The sequence below is a fragment of the Furipterus horrens genome, unplaced genomic scaffold (assembly GCF_987537825.1).
Source record: "Furipterus horrens unplaced genomic scaffold, mFurHor1.1.pri manual_scaffold_3, whole genome shotgun sequence".
Classification (NCBI taxonomy): Eukaryota; Metazoa; Chordata; class Mammalia; order Chiroptera; family Furipteridae; genus Furipterus; species Furipterus horrens.
Window position 1 is genome coordinate 155,283,330 of NW_028327173.1, and position 16,300 is coordinate 155,299,629.

Consider the following 16,300-nt stretch of genomic DNA (forward strand, 5'->3'; position numbering starts at 1 on the left):
TTTAATTATTGTTCCACTATCCCACACCTGGTGACAAGATTTCAAGATTTTCTTCTCAACTACTTTTTCACCCCAGTTTCTACTGATCAACTTAATTATCAATATTTTGGTAAAGGCTGTGAGCACAGTGTGTCAACTCTAATGCTCACATCAGTGTCACCCTAGCTGCTGGCTAAGAAAATTGATTGCATTGTCATCTTTCTGCAACCTTGTAAGCCACACTGGGACAGTCTCTCTCCTGGGCTGGTGATGAGAGGATGAACTGGTGCAACCTTTCTGGAGGGTAACTTGCTGGCACACAAAACACCTCATGTGTGTGTAGACCTTGGGACTTAATCCTTCCACTTCTGGGAATGTCTCTGAAGAAATGAGCGGAGACGTGGCAAACATGGATGTGTGTCATTGGCAAGGGACAAGATATAGATATACACATAAAAGTGAATGAAATATGCCTTTAGTCGTCAGTTAGCCACACCATACACCCTAAAAGACACCACCATCCACTTTGGACCCGGTACTGGACTTGAAGCACAATGCCAAGGATGGACTATCCCATAAGGAGTGTATCTTGTAACCTCAATACCAAAACATGTCAATAGAAATTCAAAACAAATATAATGTTTGAGATAATCAAACCATTCTGTATTTTGATGTGGTAATGGATCCTCAACTGTATGCATTTATCAAAACTCATAAAGAGTGCGTTCTATTGTGTGTAAATAAAAAAGAAAATATATCTTTTTTTAAGTGTAGTTTGTAAAGTCAAGCAATGTTCACTGACCACAAGTATCCCAATTTCAAAACAGAAATTAGAAAATTTTTTAATTAAAATATCACTTTCCAGACACTTTTTATTTATCTTTTTATCTTTTGTTGCTCTCGTGTACCCACCCACACCACTACCACTACCACCTCCTCACCCTTCTAAGAAGTTTGTCTGCATTGTAAATCCTTTTTTTCCTAAGCCGAAGAAGGCATAAACAGGACTCAATTCCTGGTGTAAGGGACATTGTATAAATAAATAAGGTAATTAAATGTGTCTGTTCTGTAGATGAGTGAAGACTTCTTCAAATGACTTTGATATATTAGCCTGAACCCTCTAGTTCAAATATTAGGTAGTTCTAACTATTAATCACCTTGCTATAAATTTGAATTTGAGAAAATTTCACTGATCATCCTAGACAATACATATTAGTTATAAATAAGTATTTTTGTTAGGAATAACATTTTATTATGAGCACTCACATTCACTTGCACAGCAAGATGTTTTCTGCCTGATGGGCAGACAGAAATTAAAGTTGGACAAGCACAAAGAGGTAGCATCTTGAAGAGAAGATAACACAAACAACAGGGAGAGGTTATCCCATGGGGGATTCTAACAGGAAGTACCTAAAAATGTAAAAGCAAGATCCCACTATTCAGAGCTGCCTGCCCCGCCTGCTCTGCCCACAGGCTATTCAACTTAGTCCTGACATACAAGATCCCAGAACCAGTCTCATTCTTCCCTAATCCTGCACTCTCAACCTACTGAAAGTAAGTCTTAAGGTTCATACAATTAGCGAGCATCCTGTAATTCTTCATATGCTTTTAACTATTTACTTAGTTAGTTATAATTTTTTGTTTGTCTGGCTTTTTGTTTTACTTTTTAAATTCACAGAGTTTATTCTAAAGAGAAGCACAGGTGAGTGTTCCAGTTATTGGAGAATAATCTTTAGAAACATCATTAATATTATCATGAACATCCTTCATTCTGTAGTCAGTTCCTTTAAGTCAGAAAACAGATTTTTGTTTTATTGAGGTAACAATGGTTCACAGCATTATGTAACTTTCATATGTACATTACAATTTGATTTCTGTATATCCTACGTAACGCTCACCACTGCAAGTCCAGTTTCCATCCATCACTGTACAACCGGCCCGCTTTCTTCATTTCCCCCTCCCTTCACCCTCTTCCCCTCTAGGGATCACCAACCTGTAATCTGTCTCTGTGTTTTGGTTTTGTTTGCTTTGTTGTGCTTTTTTTCTGTATTCCACATATGAGTACAGTGTGTGTCTTTCTCCATCAGACTTACTTCACTTAGCACAATACACTCAAAGTCCATCTATGTTGTTGCAAATGACAATACCTCAGCTTTTCATGGCTGAGGAGTATTCCATTGTACATATATGAGTGTATGTGTATATGGTGGTTGTATGAGGTCTCCTGGCCCCTCTGGGGCCAGGAGACCTCATACAACCACCACCTTGACTCCTGAGAGCTGATCAAGCCCAAGCCTTCCACCCATCCCCCTCTGATCAGAATCAGGGAATCAGGTCCTGGAGGGGGCAGGTGGCTCAGACACCAAGTGGGCCATCTCTACTCCTGTAAAGGAGGAAAGAGGAAGGACATCTCTAAAATCAGAGAAGGAAAACTCTGACTCCAAAAAACCTCCGCTGCCTTGCGGCATACCTCTTCAGGGGAAAGGCTAAGGGAGTAAACCCCGACAGAAAATCCGGAGCCGGAGTCCCTAAGGCGGTTTGACATTGTAGTCAACACCGGCAACTCCTGCAGCGCACCTGAAGCCAAGCTGTATTGACTTTGTCTTTCCCTTGGACCCTTCAGCTGCGAAGAGAGGGGGGGTCTGCTGCATGGGCAACAGCAGACCCTCCATATCACCCTGCCCAGGCTCTGTAGCTTCAGTTTCACTGGAGAGGACACTCCAGCGTCATAGCAAGATGTCGACTCAACACGGGAGGAGACAGATACCGGTTATAAGCTCATCCGATTGGCGAAGGAAACGAGCGCCAGGGGTCTCCTCTGACGGTGGGAGAGGTCATCGCACCTCACTGGACAGCTACCGCCCGCCTCAAGCTGGGCAGCCCCAGCCAATTAGGTGCCGTCTCGCCATGGCTCGCCTGCCCCACTGGGTGCGTGGGGATCAGAGAGGTGCCTCTCAAAAAGTGGGCCACAAAACACCCGCACCAGTTAATTCCAAGCAAACAACAAGAAAGAAGCCTCCGGCTCTTCGCCTCGCTAGCTGGAACATCAGGACCATGTGCCCCGGACTTACTGCAGACCTTCCGTGGATCAAGGGTGCCAGGAAAACCGCTGTCATCGATAGGGAACTGGCACGACTAAACATCGACATTGCGGCTCTACAGGAGACCCGGTTGGCCGACAACGGAACTATCAGAGAAACCAACTACACCTTCTACTGGCAAGGGAAGTCTCTGGACCAACCAAGACAGCACGGTGTTGGGTTTGCTGTGAAGAACACGCTTGTTAACTCCATAGAGCCACCCACAGGAGGCACAGAGAGATTACTTACCCTCCGATTATCAACAACTTTCAGCCCAGTCAGCATTCTTAGCGCGTACGCCCCAACCCTCTGCGCCACCATCGAAGAGAAAGAACAGTTCTACCATGCACTGGACGAAGCGTTATCCAAGATCCCCAGAAGTAACGCTCTCTATCTCCTTGGAGACTTCAACGCAAGAGTAGGAGCCGACCACATGGCCTGGCCCACCTGCCTTGGAAACTTTGGGAGAGGAAAGATCAATGAGAATGGTCAGCGACTGCTTGAGCTTTCATGTCACCACGGCCTGTGCGTGACAAACACATTCTTCAAGTGCAAAGAGATCCACCAGGTGTCATGGAGGCACCCCCGCTCCTGCCATTGGCACCAGCTTGACCTCGTCATCACCAGAAGAACGGATATTGGCAGCACCCTCCTCACCCGCAGCTACCACAGTGCAGACTGCGACACGGACCATGCCCTCGTGGTAAGCAAGGTGCGCATAATGCCGAAGAGGTTGCACCACTCCAAGATGAAGGGTCGCCCACGCATCAACACCAGTTGTGCCAGCAACCCAGTTAAGACCCAGCAATTCATCAACAAGATGGAAGATGCACTCGGCGAGGGAGTGGCGGCAGATGACATTATCGAATCCAATTGGCCACGTCTCCGCGACGCCATATACAACTCCGCCATTATTGCTTACGGGAAGAAAGAGCGGAAGAACGCTGACTGGTACGAGGCTCACTGGGAAGAAATAGAACCCGTGATCGAGGCTAAGAGGAAGGCCCTACTGGCTTACAAGGCCACGCCCACTCCCAGTACACTTCAAGCTCTACGGGCTGCCAGGAGCAAAGTCCAGAAGACCGCCTGCCACTATGCCAACACCTATTGGCTAAACCTGTGCAGAAGCATTCAGGAAGCCGCCGATATAGGCAACGCACGAGGAATGTATGAGGGTATCAAGAAGGCAACAGGCCCAATCCCCTCCAAGATCGCCCCCCCTTAAGTCCAAGACAGGTGAGGTCATCACTGACCAGGAACAGCAAATGCGGCGGTGGACCGAGCACTACCTCGAGCTGTACGCAACGAGGAACACCGTAACAGACACTGCTCTTAACGCCATCCCAGACCTACCAGTCATGGAGGAGCTAGACACCCCACCTACTGCAGCAGAGCTCGGCAAAGCCATCGACCGCCTCGCTTGCGGGAAAGCACCAGGAAGCGACGGAATCCCTCCAGAAACCCTAAAGAGCGGGAAACCAGTTCTGCTACAGCCGCTCCACCATCTACTCTGTCGCTGCTGGAAGGAGGGTTACATCCCCCAGGATATGAGAGATGCCAACATTATCACCATGTACAAGAACAAAGGAGACCGCAGCGACTGCAACAACTACCGGGGCATCTCTCTCCTCAGCGTCGTCGGCAAAGCATTCGCCCGGGTCGCTCTTGCCCGCCTACAGACCCTTGCTTCCCGCGTCTACCCAGAGTCCCAGTGTGGCTTCAGAGCTGGCCGATCAACAGTGGACATGATCTTCTCCCTACGCCAGCTGCAGGAGAAGTGTCACGAGCAGCATAAACCACTCTACCTCACCTTTATCGACCTTACGAAGGCGTTTGATCTGGTCAGTCGAAGCGGACTCTTCAGCTTGCTATGGAAGATTGGCTGTCCACCACATCTGCTTGCTGTGGTCATGTCCTTTCACGACAACATGCACAGCACGGTGTCCTACAACGGCACAACCTCTGAGGCCTTCCCAGTCAGCAGCGGAGTAAAGCAGGGCTGTGTCCTCGCGCCTACGCTGTTCGGAATCTTCTTCTCCATGCTCCTCCAATACGCCTTTAAGGACTGCAGCGAGGGTGTCTTCATTCACACCAGATCCGATGGCAAGCTCTACAACCTGGCCCGTCTACAAGCCAAGAACAAAGTCAAAGAGGTGCTCATCCGTGAGATGCTCTTCGCCGACGACGCAGCTTTGACATCACACTCCGAAGAGGGACTCCAGCAGCTAGTCACTTGCCTTTCCCACGCATGCAAGGAGTTCGGACTAGCCATCAGCCTGACGAAGACGAATGTTATGGCTCAAGGCACGGGGACTCCCCCATGCATCACCATCGACGGGTACACCCTGGAGGTTGTCAACGACTTCACTTACCTCGGGTCCACCATCTCGAGCTCTCTGTCAGTCGACTTGGAGGTCAACCGGAGAATCGCCAGGGCAGCCACAGTTATGGCCAGACTGAACCGGCGAGCGTGGAACAATTCCAGCCTCACTGAGAAAACCAGACTGCGCATCTACCAAGCCTGCGTACTCAGCACTCTCCTCTATGGCAGCGAGACGTGGACCACCTACGCAAGGCACGAAAGGAAACTCAACAGCTTCCACATGAGGTGCCTGCGACGCGTCCTGCATGTCGCCTGGCAGGATAAGGTCCCCAACACCGAGGTGCTGAAGCGAGCCAATATGAGCAATTTGCATGCAGTTCTTAGCGAGAGACGCCTCAGGTAGCTCGGCCATGTCAAAAGAATGGATGCAGGCCGTATCCCCAAAGACCTCCTCTACGGCGAGCTAGCAGAAGGCAAGAGGATGACAGGGCGCCCAAAACTGCGGTTCAAAGACATCTGCAAAAAGGATATGACACAATGCTCCATCAATCTCAACACATGGGAAGTTCAAGCAGACGACCGCCTAGCCTGGAGGCTCGCGGTCAGGCAAGGTACATCACGTGCAGAGGCTGCGCGCAACGAGGAGGCGGCCCAGAAAAGATCGAGGCGGAAGCAGCGTCAACAGCAGCAACAACGGCCATCTGCCTTCACCTGTAACAAGTGTGGCAGGGAATTGTCACTCCCGAGTCGGACTGCACAGCCATTCTCGGCGGTGCAGATAGACTCTCAAGAAGCTACGCCATCGTCTCTCGAGACGGACGGCTGCCGACGCATATGTCTTTTTTGGAAACATGTCTATTCAGATCCTCTGTCCATTTTTTCACTGGATTGGTCTGTTTGTTTGTTTGCTATTGAGTTATATGGGTTTTTTTATAGGTTTTGAATATTAACCCCTTATCAGACATAGGATTCGGAACTATCTTTTTCCATTCAGTTAGGTTGCCTTTTCAACTTGTTGATGGTTTCCTTTGTTGTACAGAAACTTTTTTAGTTTGATTTAATTCCATTGTTCATTTTTGCTTTTGTTTCCCTTGCCTTTGGAGTCAGATTCACAAAAACATTGCTAAGACCAATAATGTCCAGGAGCTTGCCACCTATTTTCTTCTATGTGTTTTATGGTTTTAGGTCTTACATTCAAATCTTTGGTCCTGAATTGTTTTGTGAAGGGGGGGAGCTGTTTAATTATTGTTTCAATCTCCTTACTACTAATCTCTCTTCACATTTCCTGTTTCTTCATGATTTGGTCTTGGAAGGTTGTATGATTCTAATAATTTATCTATTTCTTCTAGATTTTTTAATTAGCTGGCGTATAGCTGTTTATAGTAGTCTCTCATGATCCTTTGTATTTCTGTGGTGACCATTGTAACTTCTCTTTCATTTCTAATTTCATTTACTTGAGCTTTCTCTTTTTTTTAATTATTCCAACTAAATTTTGTCAAGTTTGTTTACATTTTCAAAGAAAGAGTTCTTAAGTTCATTAATCTCTATTTTCTTGTTAGTCTCTTATTTATTTCTTCTCTGAGTTTTATTATGTCCCTCCTTCTACTGACTTTAGGTTTCATTTGCCTCCATAAGATCCAGACCACCCACTTTCAGAGGCACACATGTATGGATTTCTCAGGCACCCTGGTATGGTGTGCAAAGCATCCTTCTTTGGTTTATGGATGCCCTACTGATTATAACTTAAAGGGGAAAGACAAAAAGGATGACTCATGTTGACATCATGCTGATGTTTAGTAATGTCTGTCTTTCCCTTAAGACTCTAAACTCCTTGGAAAAAAACTGTCTCATTCATGACTTTATCGTCAATGACTAGTGTAATGCCTAGCATATTGTTGGTGCTCAATAAATCTTGTTCCTGGGATATTATGATTTATAATAAGAAATATATATTTGGTTTTTGTGCCTGTTCATGGAACAAAGCTCCTAAAACCCTTGGAATTTCATAAGTGGTAAGAGCAATAAAGATGCCTTGTCTTTTTTTATGTTAATGATGTGACTTTTGGAAAGCCCTTAAGGATAGGGGCTGGTTGGCAATGGAGCCAACCATGTGATTAGAGGGTTGGAACTTTCAGTCCCACCCCCCGACCTCCAAGTATGCTAGAAGCCAGGTAACTTTCTATCCCATGCCCAGTCTCTTTTGCAAATCTCAGCCTGGAATCTTTGAAGACTAGAGCTCTACTTTGCTCTAACTTGGCCATCCCCTTCCTCCAGGAACTAAAGTTCAGTCCCTCAGGCCTCTGCATTCTGCTGGTTCCCATCTACCTACTAGTTTCCCTCTATTCACTCCCAGCAGCTGGCTCTTTCCCCAGGTCTGGACCCCATCCCCTCACAGGCTATATCTATATGGCAGGTCCTAGATCCTCCTTGTCTGTTTCCTTTTAATACCAATAGAGCTCCAGTTCTCAGTGTAGAGACCTAAAAAGAAATTCCAGAAAATAGACCCTCAAAGTACCTTCAAATTCAAAACCTGAGGCAGTGTAGAGAAAAATACTCTCATCCACTATAATGTACTAAGCAATCCTAAACTCTCCAATGAAAGGCTCAAAAAGAGCATTTAAAACACAGCCTACTGAGGAACATGATTCATTCACAAATATGCACTGAAATAATGTTAAAATTCACAAACAAAGCAAAATTATATGCATGTTAAAACAATGCAAATGGAAAACATGAAAACAATTACCAGTTGCTACTTTTCTAGAGAGGGACTCAGGAGAGAGCAGTGGTTGCTAGTTGTTGTTAGTGCAGTAGTAGTAGCAGCCAGCCTTGATCCGTATCCACAGTGGGCTAGTCAAAATTATCTGAGATCTTCACCATAAACTTGTAAAAGAGTTAACATCCTCCTTTTAGAGATGAGAAAATGGAAGTTAAGTAGCTCTCCCAGTGTAACAGCTAAGAGTAGAAGGTCTGAACCAGTGTCTGTCTGAGGCTGTGTTTTATCTCGACTCCACACTGCCTTCAGGAGAAGAGTTTGCTGCTGAGTGAAAGTACCTGGCAAGACGTAGGAAGAAGAAGCTTCTGTATGAGGCGGGTGTCATGTCCAGGATGAGCACATGCTAAAAAGTGTCAAGTCTATTTGTCTAGCAGGAGTGAGCAAGGCACTTGGGATGGTTGCAAGGTATGAGTTCAGTGAATAAAAGGACAACCATTTGGCCCTGACTGGTGTGGCTCAGTTGGTTGCACATTGTCCCACAAGGCAAAAGGTTGCTGGTTCAATTCTCAGTCAGGGCACATGACTAGGTTGCCGGTTCTGTCCCCAGTCAGGGCACATGCAAAAGGCAACCAATCAATGTTCCTCTCTCACATTGATATTTCTCTCCCTCTCTTTCTCCCTCCCTTCCCCTCTTTCCAAGAAAAATAATTAATTAAATTTTAAATTTAAATAAAGGACAACTATTTGAAGGTATTTAAGATCAAAAAGGGTAAGAATTTAGATCTAATAACACAGGCTCTAAAGCGCTTACATGGCCTTTTAAACTGGATGTTGATGAAAGAAAATTCTTTACTGGAAGTTGTGTGTAGGGTGTGATGAATGAGAAGAATAGAAGCAGGGGACCTGGTTAGGTCCTCTGTGAGGGCTGACTGGAAAAACCACAGGAAGAATAGGAAGGAAAAGGAGGGGCCAAGGAAAGACTGGAAGCTCAGGCAGATGAAGGATGTGGAAGACAGGAAGAGGGTGGCTGTGGGGAAAGAAGAGCATAAAGAAAGATTGCAGAAGTGTATTTTAATTAACTGTGAGGGGGCATGGAGTGGCCTAAATTACAGTTATATGGGTGGAGTAAAAAGGGCAGGAAAGAGACTACAAAGACCAAGGGAAAATTGACGCTGGAGTCAGTTGCTATAGATCACTTGCTCTAAAAGCCTATGAGGAAAATTAGATGAACATGACAAGTTAAAAGAAATTTCTTTTTCCTGTGTAATTGGGAGCTCAAATAGAAAAGAAAAAAAACAAAAGGGTAAGAAAGACAAATACATTGAACCCTCACTGATGTTTAGGAGATTCCCCAGGGTAATCATGACAACCTAGTACAAGGTGAACTCACAGCTTTCCAAGCAGCAAAGCCTAGTGTGGTGTGTGATGAGCCAGACCATCCCTGCAGGTCCTGACTCCTGATTCTTCTTACAACTGGCCTTGTGACCTTTGTTAAGTCACCCACAGTCCATTTCTAATGCATAATGTGTGCACGGCATTCATTTCCCTGTCTACCCAGCATTGTTCCCAATCCTCACTACAAACTCACTAAATAGCACTTGGTTGATTACTTTACAGAGTAGTTATGAGAATGTAGATAAAAAAACATGTGGGAAGATTTAAAAGTACTATAAATGTCATTATTCAATAAATGTTTGCCAAAGTCAATCAATATGTATCATGGGTCAAAACATGATTTTATTTATGCTAGTTTCTGAGTTTAAAACACTCATGGGGTAAAATAACACAGCCTGCTTCTCTGGGGGAACTTATTTATACATAAGTTTTAATATGTTGAGAGCTGTGGTTCCTAAATATCCCCCTGAAAAAATTTCAGGAGAGTCGACAGGGGAACCTTTAAAAACACAGAGAGATTTGGGCCCCACTCCTGGAGATACTGATTCTGTAGTTCTGGGGTCAGCCTGAGGGATCTGCACTATTTGAAATCCCTAAGATGATTCTAACATGCAGGCAGCTTTGGGAAGAACTAACTGAAAATGTTTTACAAAAGGACTGATCTCTCGCAGACAATTATTAGACTGTCCTCAAAAGAGCAAAAAAACACTTCTAGAAGCCCACCATGGAAGGACCAAAGGGTCAGATATCTCCAACCCTGTACCTGTGAGGCCCCAGAGCGCTCTTGGTCACATCTGCTGCCCGAGCTCACCTCCTGAGCTGCTCTTTTCCCATTTTCTGAAAGCTGTCTCCACCCACCCAACCCTAGGGTTCTGCCAGCTTCCTGGAGACCAGTAACAAGGCAGCCACCTCCTCTCTCTCCCCCTGCTTTGCTGTCCTTGTGGATAAGCACACAGGCCCTTTCCCTTTTAAGGAATGTTAATTGATGATTACTACTAGGGAGAAGGAAAACAAAAGGCAAGAAACTTGGGTAGGAAATAAAGGTTCCAGACTCTGAGGTCTCATCACCATGATTCCGGCCCACGTTTCTTGATTCCTAACAGAGAGATTTGAGTGTGCTGGGAATTTTTGAGAGTAAAAGGCTGAGAAGAAGGTTCTGGTGACTTAGGAAGATCCTGGATTCGCCTTCTCCCATGGACACACCGAATCTGCAGCTACATATAGAACAACTTCCTCTGGAAAAATAAACAAATAAATAAATAAATACCTAAAGCCCTCCCAACCCATCATGCAAACAAGAGGGAAATCTTATCGGGCTGGGCCGAGAAGCTGAAACACAATTTTACCATAAACTTCATCCCCGGCCTCGAGACTCATAATCGAGAGGGAACTTAAAACCAGGAGATCCTCCCTAAGGAGTGAAGGGTTTTAACCCCACATCAGGTACCTCAACTTTTAATATTTTCACCTGACAGATGAGCTCTCAAAACATTTAGCTTTGAAAACCAATGGGGCTCCCCATAACAAGATCAACGAGCTATAAGGATCTGATAAACGGTTCTTCAGGGGCCTGGGTGCTCGAACTCACCTGCCCCAGGGCTCAGCAAGACAGCAGCCAGCACTGAGTGGATGAGGCATTTACACTGTAGGCCCAAGGGACAGGCATCCAATTCAGCACATATCTAAGAGCCCACATCTTTTTCTGTTTGTTTGTTTTAATGCTAGGCTTCTCTCCCTCTCCCCCCCCTCTCTCTCCCTCCCTCCCTCCCTCCCTCTCTCTCTCTATCTCTCTCTCATCTCTCTCTCTCTATCTCTCTCTCTCCCTCCCTCCCTCCCTCTCTCTCTCTCTCTCTCCTCTCTCCTCTCTCTCTCTCTCTCTCTCTCTCTCTCTCTCTCTCTCTCTCTCTCTCTCTCTCTCTCTCTCTCTCTCTCTCTCTCTCTCTCTCTCTCTCTCTCTCTCTCTCTCTCTCTCCTCCCTCCCCTTTCCTTCGGGGTCCATCCACACACTCTCTCTGCCTAATTCCAGGCAGTAGGTGTCATCCTCTCGCTGGCCCTTGGTCCTGCTCCAGTATCTCCCAAAGGGGAGTTTTTACGTGTCTTGCTGCCCTAAAAGCATCAAGAGAAAAATAACTTGTTACATACGAGGGACCCCCCCCCCCATAGAACTATCATTGTTATTAAATTGGTCTTAAAAGAAATGTTAATGGGCATTTTTATGCTGAAAACAAAGGGTGCTGATCAATAAGAAGAAAACATATGAAAATATAAATCTCACTGGTAAAGGTAAATGTATAGTAAAGGTAGTGGATTGATCACTTCTAAATCTAATAGAAAAGCCTACTAGTATAGAAAGCCAACATCAAGTATGATATTGGTAGTAGAAACATGGAGGGAAAGAAAAGTGAAAGATATTCACAACAAAATTCTCATGGCCACAATATACAATTTTTACATCCACAATTAAGTCATGTTTTCCTTCATTTCATCATGAAAGAAGAAATAATATTGATGGTATGATTTGCAGTTATCCATATGTTTTTACATCTTTCCTCTTATCCACAGTGTCTACCTTTCCCCAACCACAAACTCATACCTATTTTCTTTAGCACTTTTTTCAAAGCTCATCTACTCTTGGAAGCCCTCTCTGACTAGTCTCAGTTGATGGGATCACTGCCCCTCCCACCCCCCCACTCCCCACCCCACACACACTTGTGGAAAACAGTTGGTTCCATGTCATGTTACACCAGTGAATATTGTGCTTGGTCTTGTTAAGTCAGTTCTGGGAACTGTATTGTTGTCAGGGCAGCCTTGCTCTGAGAAATCACCTGGACACCACTATGGGATTAGGCAATGGGTTTATTGAGGGAAAAGGGGGTAGGGGGTAGGAGAGAGACAGCTCCCAGACCAACTCAAGGGCCTGTAGGAACAAGGGGGACGAGGAGTAAGGGAACGGAGAACGGGGAACAGGGACTCCCGGTCCTCCTCGTGGGTCCATAGGAGTCCCACTTGCACGTCTGCAGGCACCTTTTTTATACTTGTCAACCACATGTTTTGGTGAAGGTGTTTGCTTATCAACATATTTTGTAGGTCATTTACATCTGATGCTTTCCCCACCCCATCCTGCCACACACACATCAGGTTAGTTAACATATTGGGATAGGTCCATTACCATTTCCCCTGGGAATGGTTTCAGTTCATCAACATATCTTTTGGGAACTGCTAAGTCCATCAGCATGTCTTTGGGAACTGGCTAAGTCCAGGGCCAGTTTGATTAGCATATACCAAAAGTCCACTTGTGCATTCTAGCTGTCTCCATGTTCTGACAATTGTCACTTCCTCAAATTAGGATCCCTCATGCCCCAGCTGAGCCCAGTGCTACCATAATCCCTATGTGGACTTCATCATCGAGCTAGAAAACAGTAAGCAACAAAATAACAGGAGGGGGAGTAGAGGAATTCTGTAGTGTGGTAGCCACCTTGCAGGTTCCATCCAGACTTCTTCCCAAACTCTCAAATATGTGACCTCCAGTCAAACTAATTATAGACCTGCCTAGCTGATGGGTTAAGCCTACAAATGGGAGATACTTAGTTCTTCTAGAGTCATGAAAGGCTGTGACTGGTATTGTTACTATCATCTTTTAGCAAGACATTGATAAAGAAAAGAGAGCAAAGGGAACTAGGCATTGAGTTCAATAAACTGGGAAGCAGAAGCCTGTTTGCTTCAACAGGAAGCTACAGCTTCACACTCCAGGGGACAACAGCATTGTGCTCCTCATGGGAATTAACACCTCTCATACTGGATTGTTGGAGGCACCAGGGAAAGTGCTGAACCATAGAGTCCTGTCAACCTAACTAGGGAGTGTGGACTCATGGTCACTTTGAGAAAGCACCTGGTCCATCCCAAACCCAAGCTCCTGGTTATAACCCAGGGGAACACAGAAGCTCTCGCTCTCATTCTCTTGCTCGTGACCTACACACGTATAGTGCACTCGCCTATTCTCTCCACGTGCCTATAACTCTGCCACGTGGCCCATGGCCTCCAGGAGGGAGCCTGGGTCCTGAAACACAGCAATGGACTGCAGCTGGAAATACACGCTAAGCCAACTGGATGCTGGACTGGACTGTAATATGGAACATAAACTCTGGGCAGTGGCCCTCATCCTAGCCCTACTGAAGACAAGATTGGACTTTTTCCATGGTGAGACAGACAGAGATGGGACATTGGGAAGTCAGGAGGGAAACCCCCTTACTTGTACGTCATCAACAAACCACACCACAGAGCCACATCCGCCATGCAGGTCTCAGAAAATTCTTTTCCTTTAGATAGCACAAGAGCCCCACTTCCACCAGCAACAGAATTAAATAGTAATTTTTTGCAAGACATGCTGAATTTACTGGGAGTATGATATTTACCTCTATAACTCCAAGGGTAGCTGCCAGTTACTAATCTGATTTAGCATGAATCTTGCTACTTAGTTTACTTTCCAATTTTGTCTAATTTTTTTGCTTGTTTTTAAAATTATGGCCAAACTAAGTTGAACTAAGAATATAAAGTTTAAGATACTTATAATAAATTTTGATAACTGTAGGTTTAAAAATACATTTCACTGAATCTTAAATTTATTTATTTATTCATTTTAGGCAGGGGTGCCCACCTTGGGTTTTAGACCCCCACTTCTCAATGGAAACCCTCCATCTGCTAAAATATCCCTCCAGAACTTCAGCTGACATTTAGATCCCAGCCAGCCCTCTCATGGGTCCTCCACATTAAAATTATTTTTAATATTTGCTGTTCATAGCATCTTGTCTGATTTGAGGACCATCTAGAGATCGACTCAGGATGAGAGTCTCTTTTGTTCTCAGTATAATATTAGATTACTGTGAGTTAAATAGAATTGAGAATTAGATTTTAAAAGTTAAATTAGTGTGATCTGAAGAGTAAATTCATTTAAAACGTTTCTGCACCAGGCAGGAGACTATACACAACATGCTCCATAGCTTCTTCCAAGTGGGTTTATCCCTTTTCCAGACCTCTTAGGAACCTTATTCCTGGAGTGTTACTGCCATCTAGTGGGGATTTTACTAAATGTGAAATAAATACTTTCTCGAGGCTAATTTTCTCCCTACTTTCTCCCCCACTATTCTTACCACTCATTTTCTTTTTCTCTTTCTCTGTCATAGGTGCCCTCAGGTGCTCCCAGAACAGAAAATGTTTGGTCAGCCATTGGGAACCTTTTTGAAATTTGGGATTTTGTGCCAACGGGACAACAATATTTCTGTTCATCCAAAACTGATTTGTCAGAAGCATGCAAGAGAAAATTGAAATCAAAATACTTTTGCATAAGTGAAAAAAAAATGAGGTGAAAGGGAAAAGTATATATGTGAAGAGACCAAAATTCTGCCACTCTGAAGCTGCTTTTGGAATACAGATTGTAAGGTGTTTATTAAGAAACAAACGACTCAGAAAGAACTGTTGACCCTCCCTGCTTTCCTACTCAAGAGATTCAGACAGAAACTTCCTTCAGGAAGGGGAGCTTAGGATGTCACCTTAGCCTAATTTGAATTACTCATGGTAAACAAGATACCCGTGTGTCCCACTGTTTCTGAGTCACCCAGCAAGGATTTGCCTGCCATGCGGAGTCCCCTCTTCCTCAACTACCTGCAAATCACCCATCCTCACTGCTGAAATCTGATGCCCCATTCCCCTCTTCACCTTTGTCCAAGTGTCTCCTGTTGGAATTTTTATGGACTTACCAGATCTGTATGAATGCCCGTGCACATGTATTAAACTTTTATTTTCTCCTGTTAATCTGTCTCTATTAATTTGGTTATCAGCTCATGGTAGAAGACCTTAAAGGGTAGGAGGAAAAGCATTACTACTTTTTTAGTCCCCCATACATGAAACAACCAAGAGTCAAGCTGTGTGGTGAGTTTAGTGCAAGAGATAGATCCGCATGAGACAAAGGATTGAAAAGAAAAGGTTTTTAGAACACTTTTTTTTCGGGTGAGGCTTACATGGAAATCTAATAAATAAAAGAGATGTACATGGAGGTGCTCAGATTGGAGCTGAGGTTTGGTCCCAGAGCCCCTTCTCCTGCTCTGCAATGAACTCTCCTCCTTGCTGGCTCTTTGGAAGCCCTGGGCTCTGCGGAGCAGTTTGGGGGCCACTGGCTAAGTCAGCAGCATCAGCATTATCTGGTATCTTCCTAGAAATGTGAATTCTGGGCCCTATGCAAGACTTTTTGAATCATAAGTTCAGGAGTGGGACATGATACGCTTGTTTTAGCATGTTCTCCAGGTAATTTTGATGCCCATAAAGTGTGAGAACCAGTGGGCTACTTCATCTCCATAAAGTAGGGAGACACCACCTGCTGGAAAGTACAAGCTGAGGTAGGAATTGGAAACTATGAAGGGAGTTGGGAACTGCCCCTGGGAGGCCTCCTCTAAGCCATCAACAGAGATGCCTAAGTCAGGGTGAGCAGCAGGGAAGTCTCAACCAAGGCTAGCAGGTGTCAACTTGCACTCCCACTAATCACATCTGTTCCCTGAACTCCTCCTAAATGCCCCGGCATAAGAGAGACAAGGGTGGGCATTTGACATAATCTAGCACTCTGGGTAGAAAGTTTAAGGAAAAGAGAAGTCTAGGAGGCCACGTTGAAGTGACCGGCCATGAGGGGACTAGACTTAATAGAGGTCACAAGTAGTTTTAGTGGATGTAGGACATGGGAGAGGGATCAGGTGGCTTCACTAGGGTAGAGGGTGGAGAAGTTCCACATTTGAGGTCTCAGTGCTGAAACAATCCTGTTAT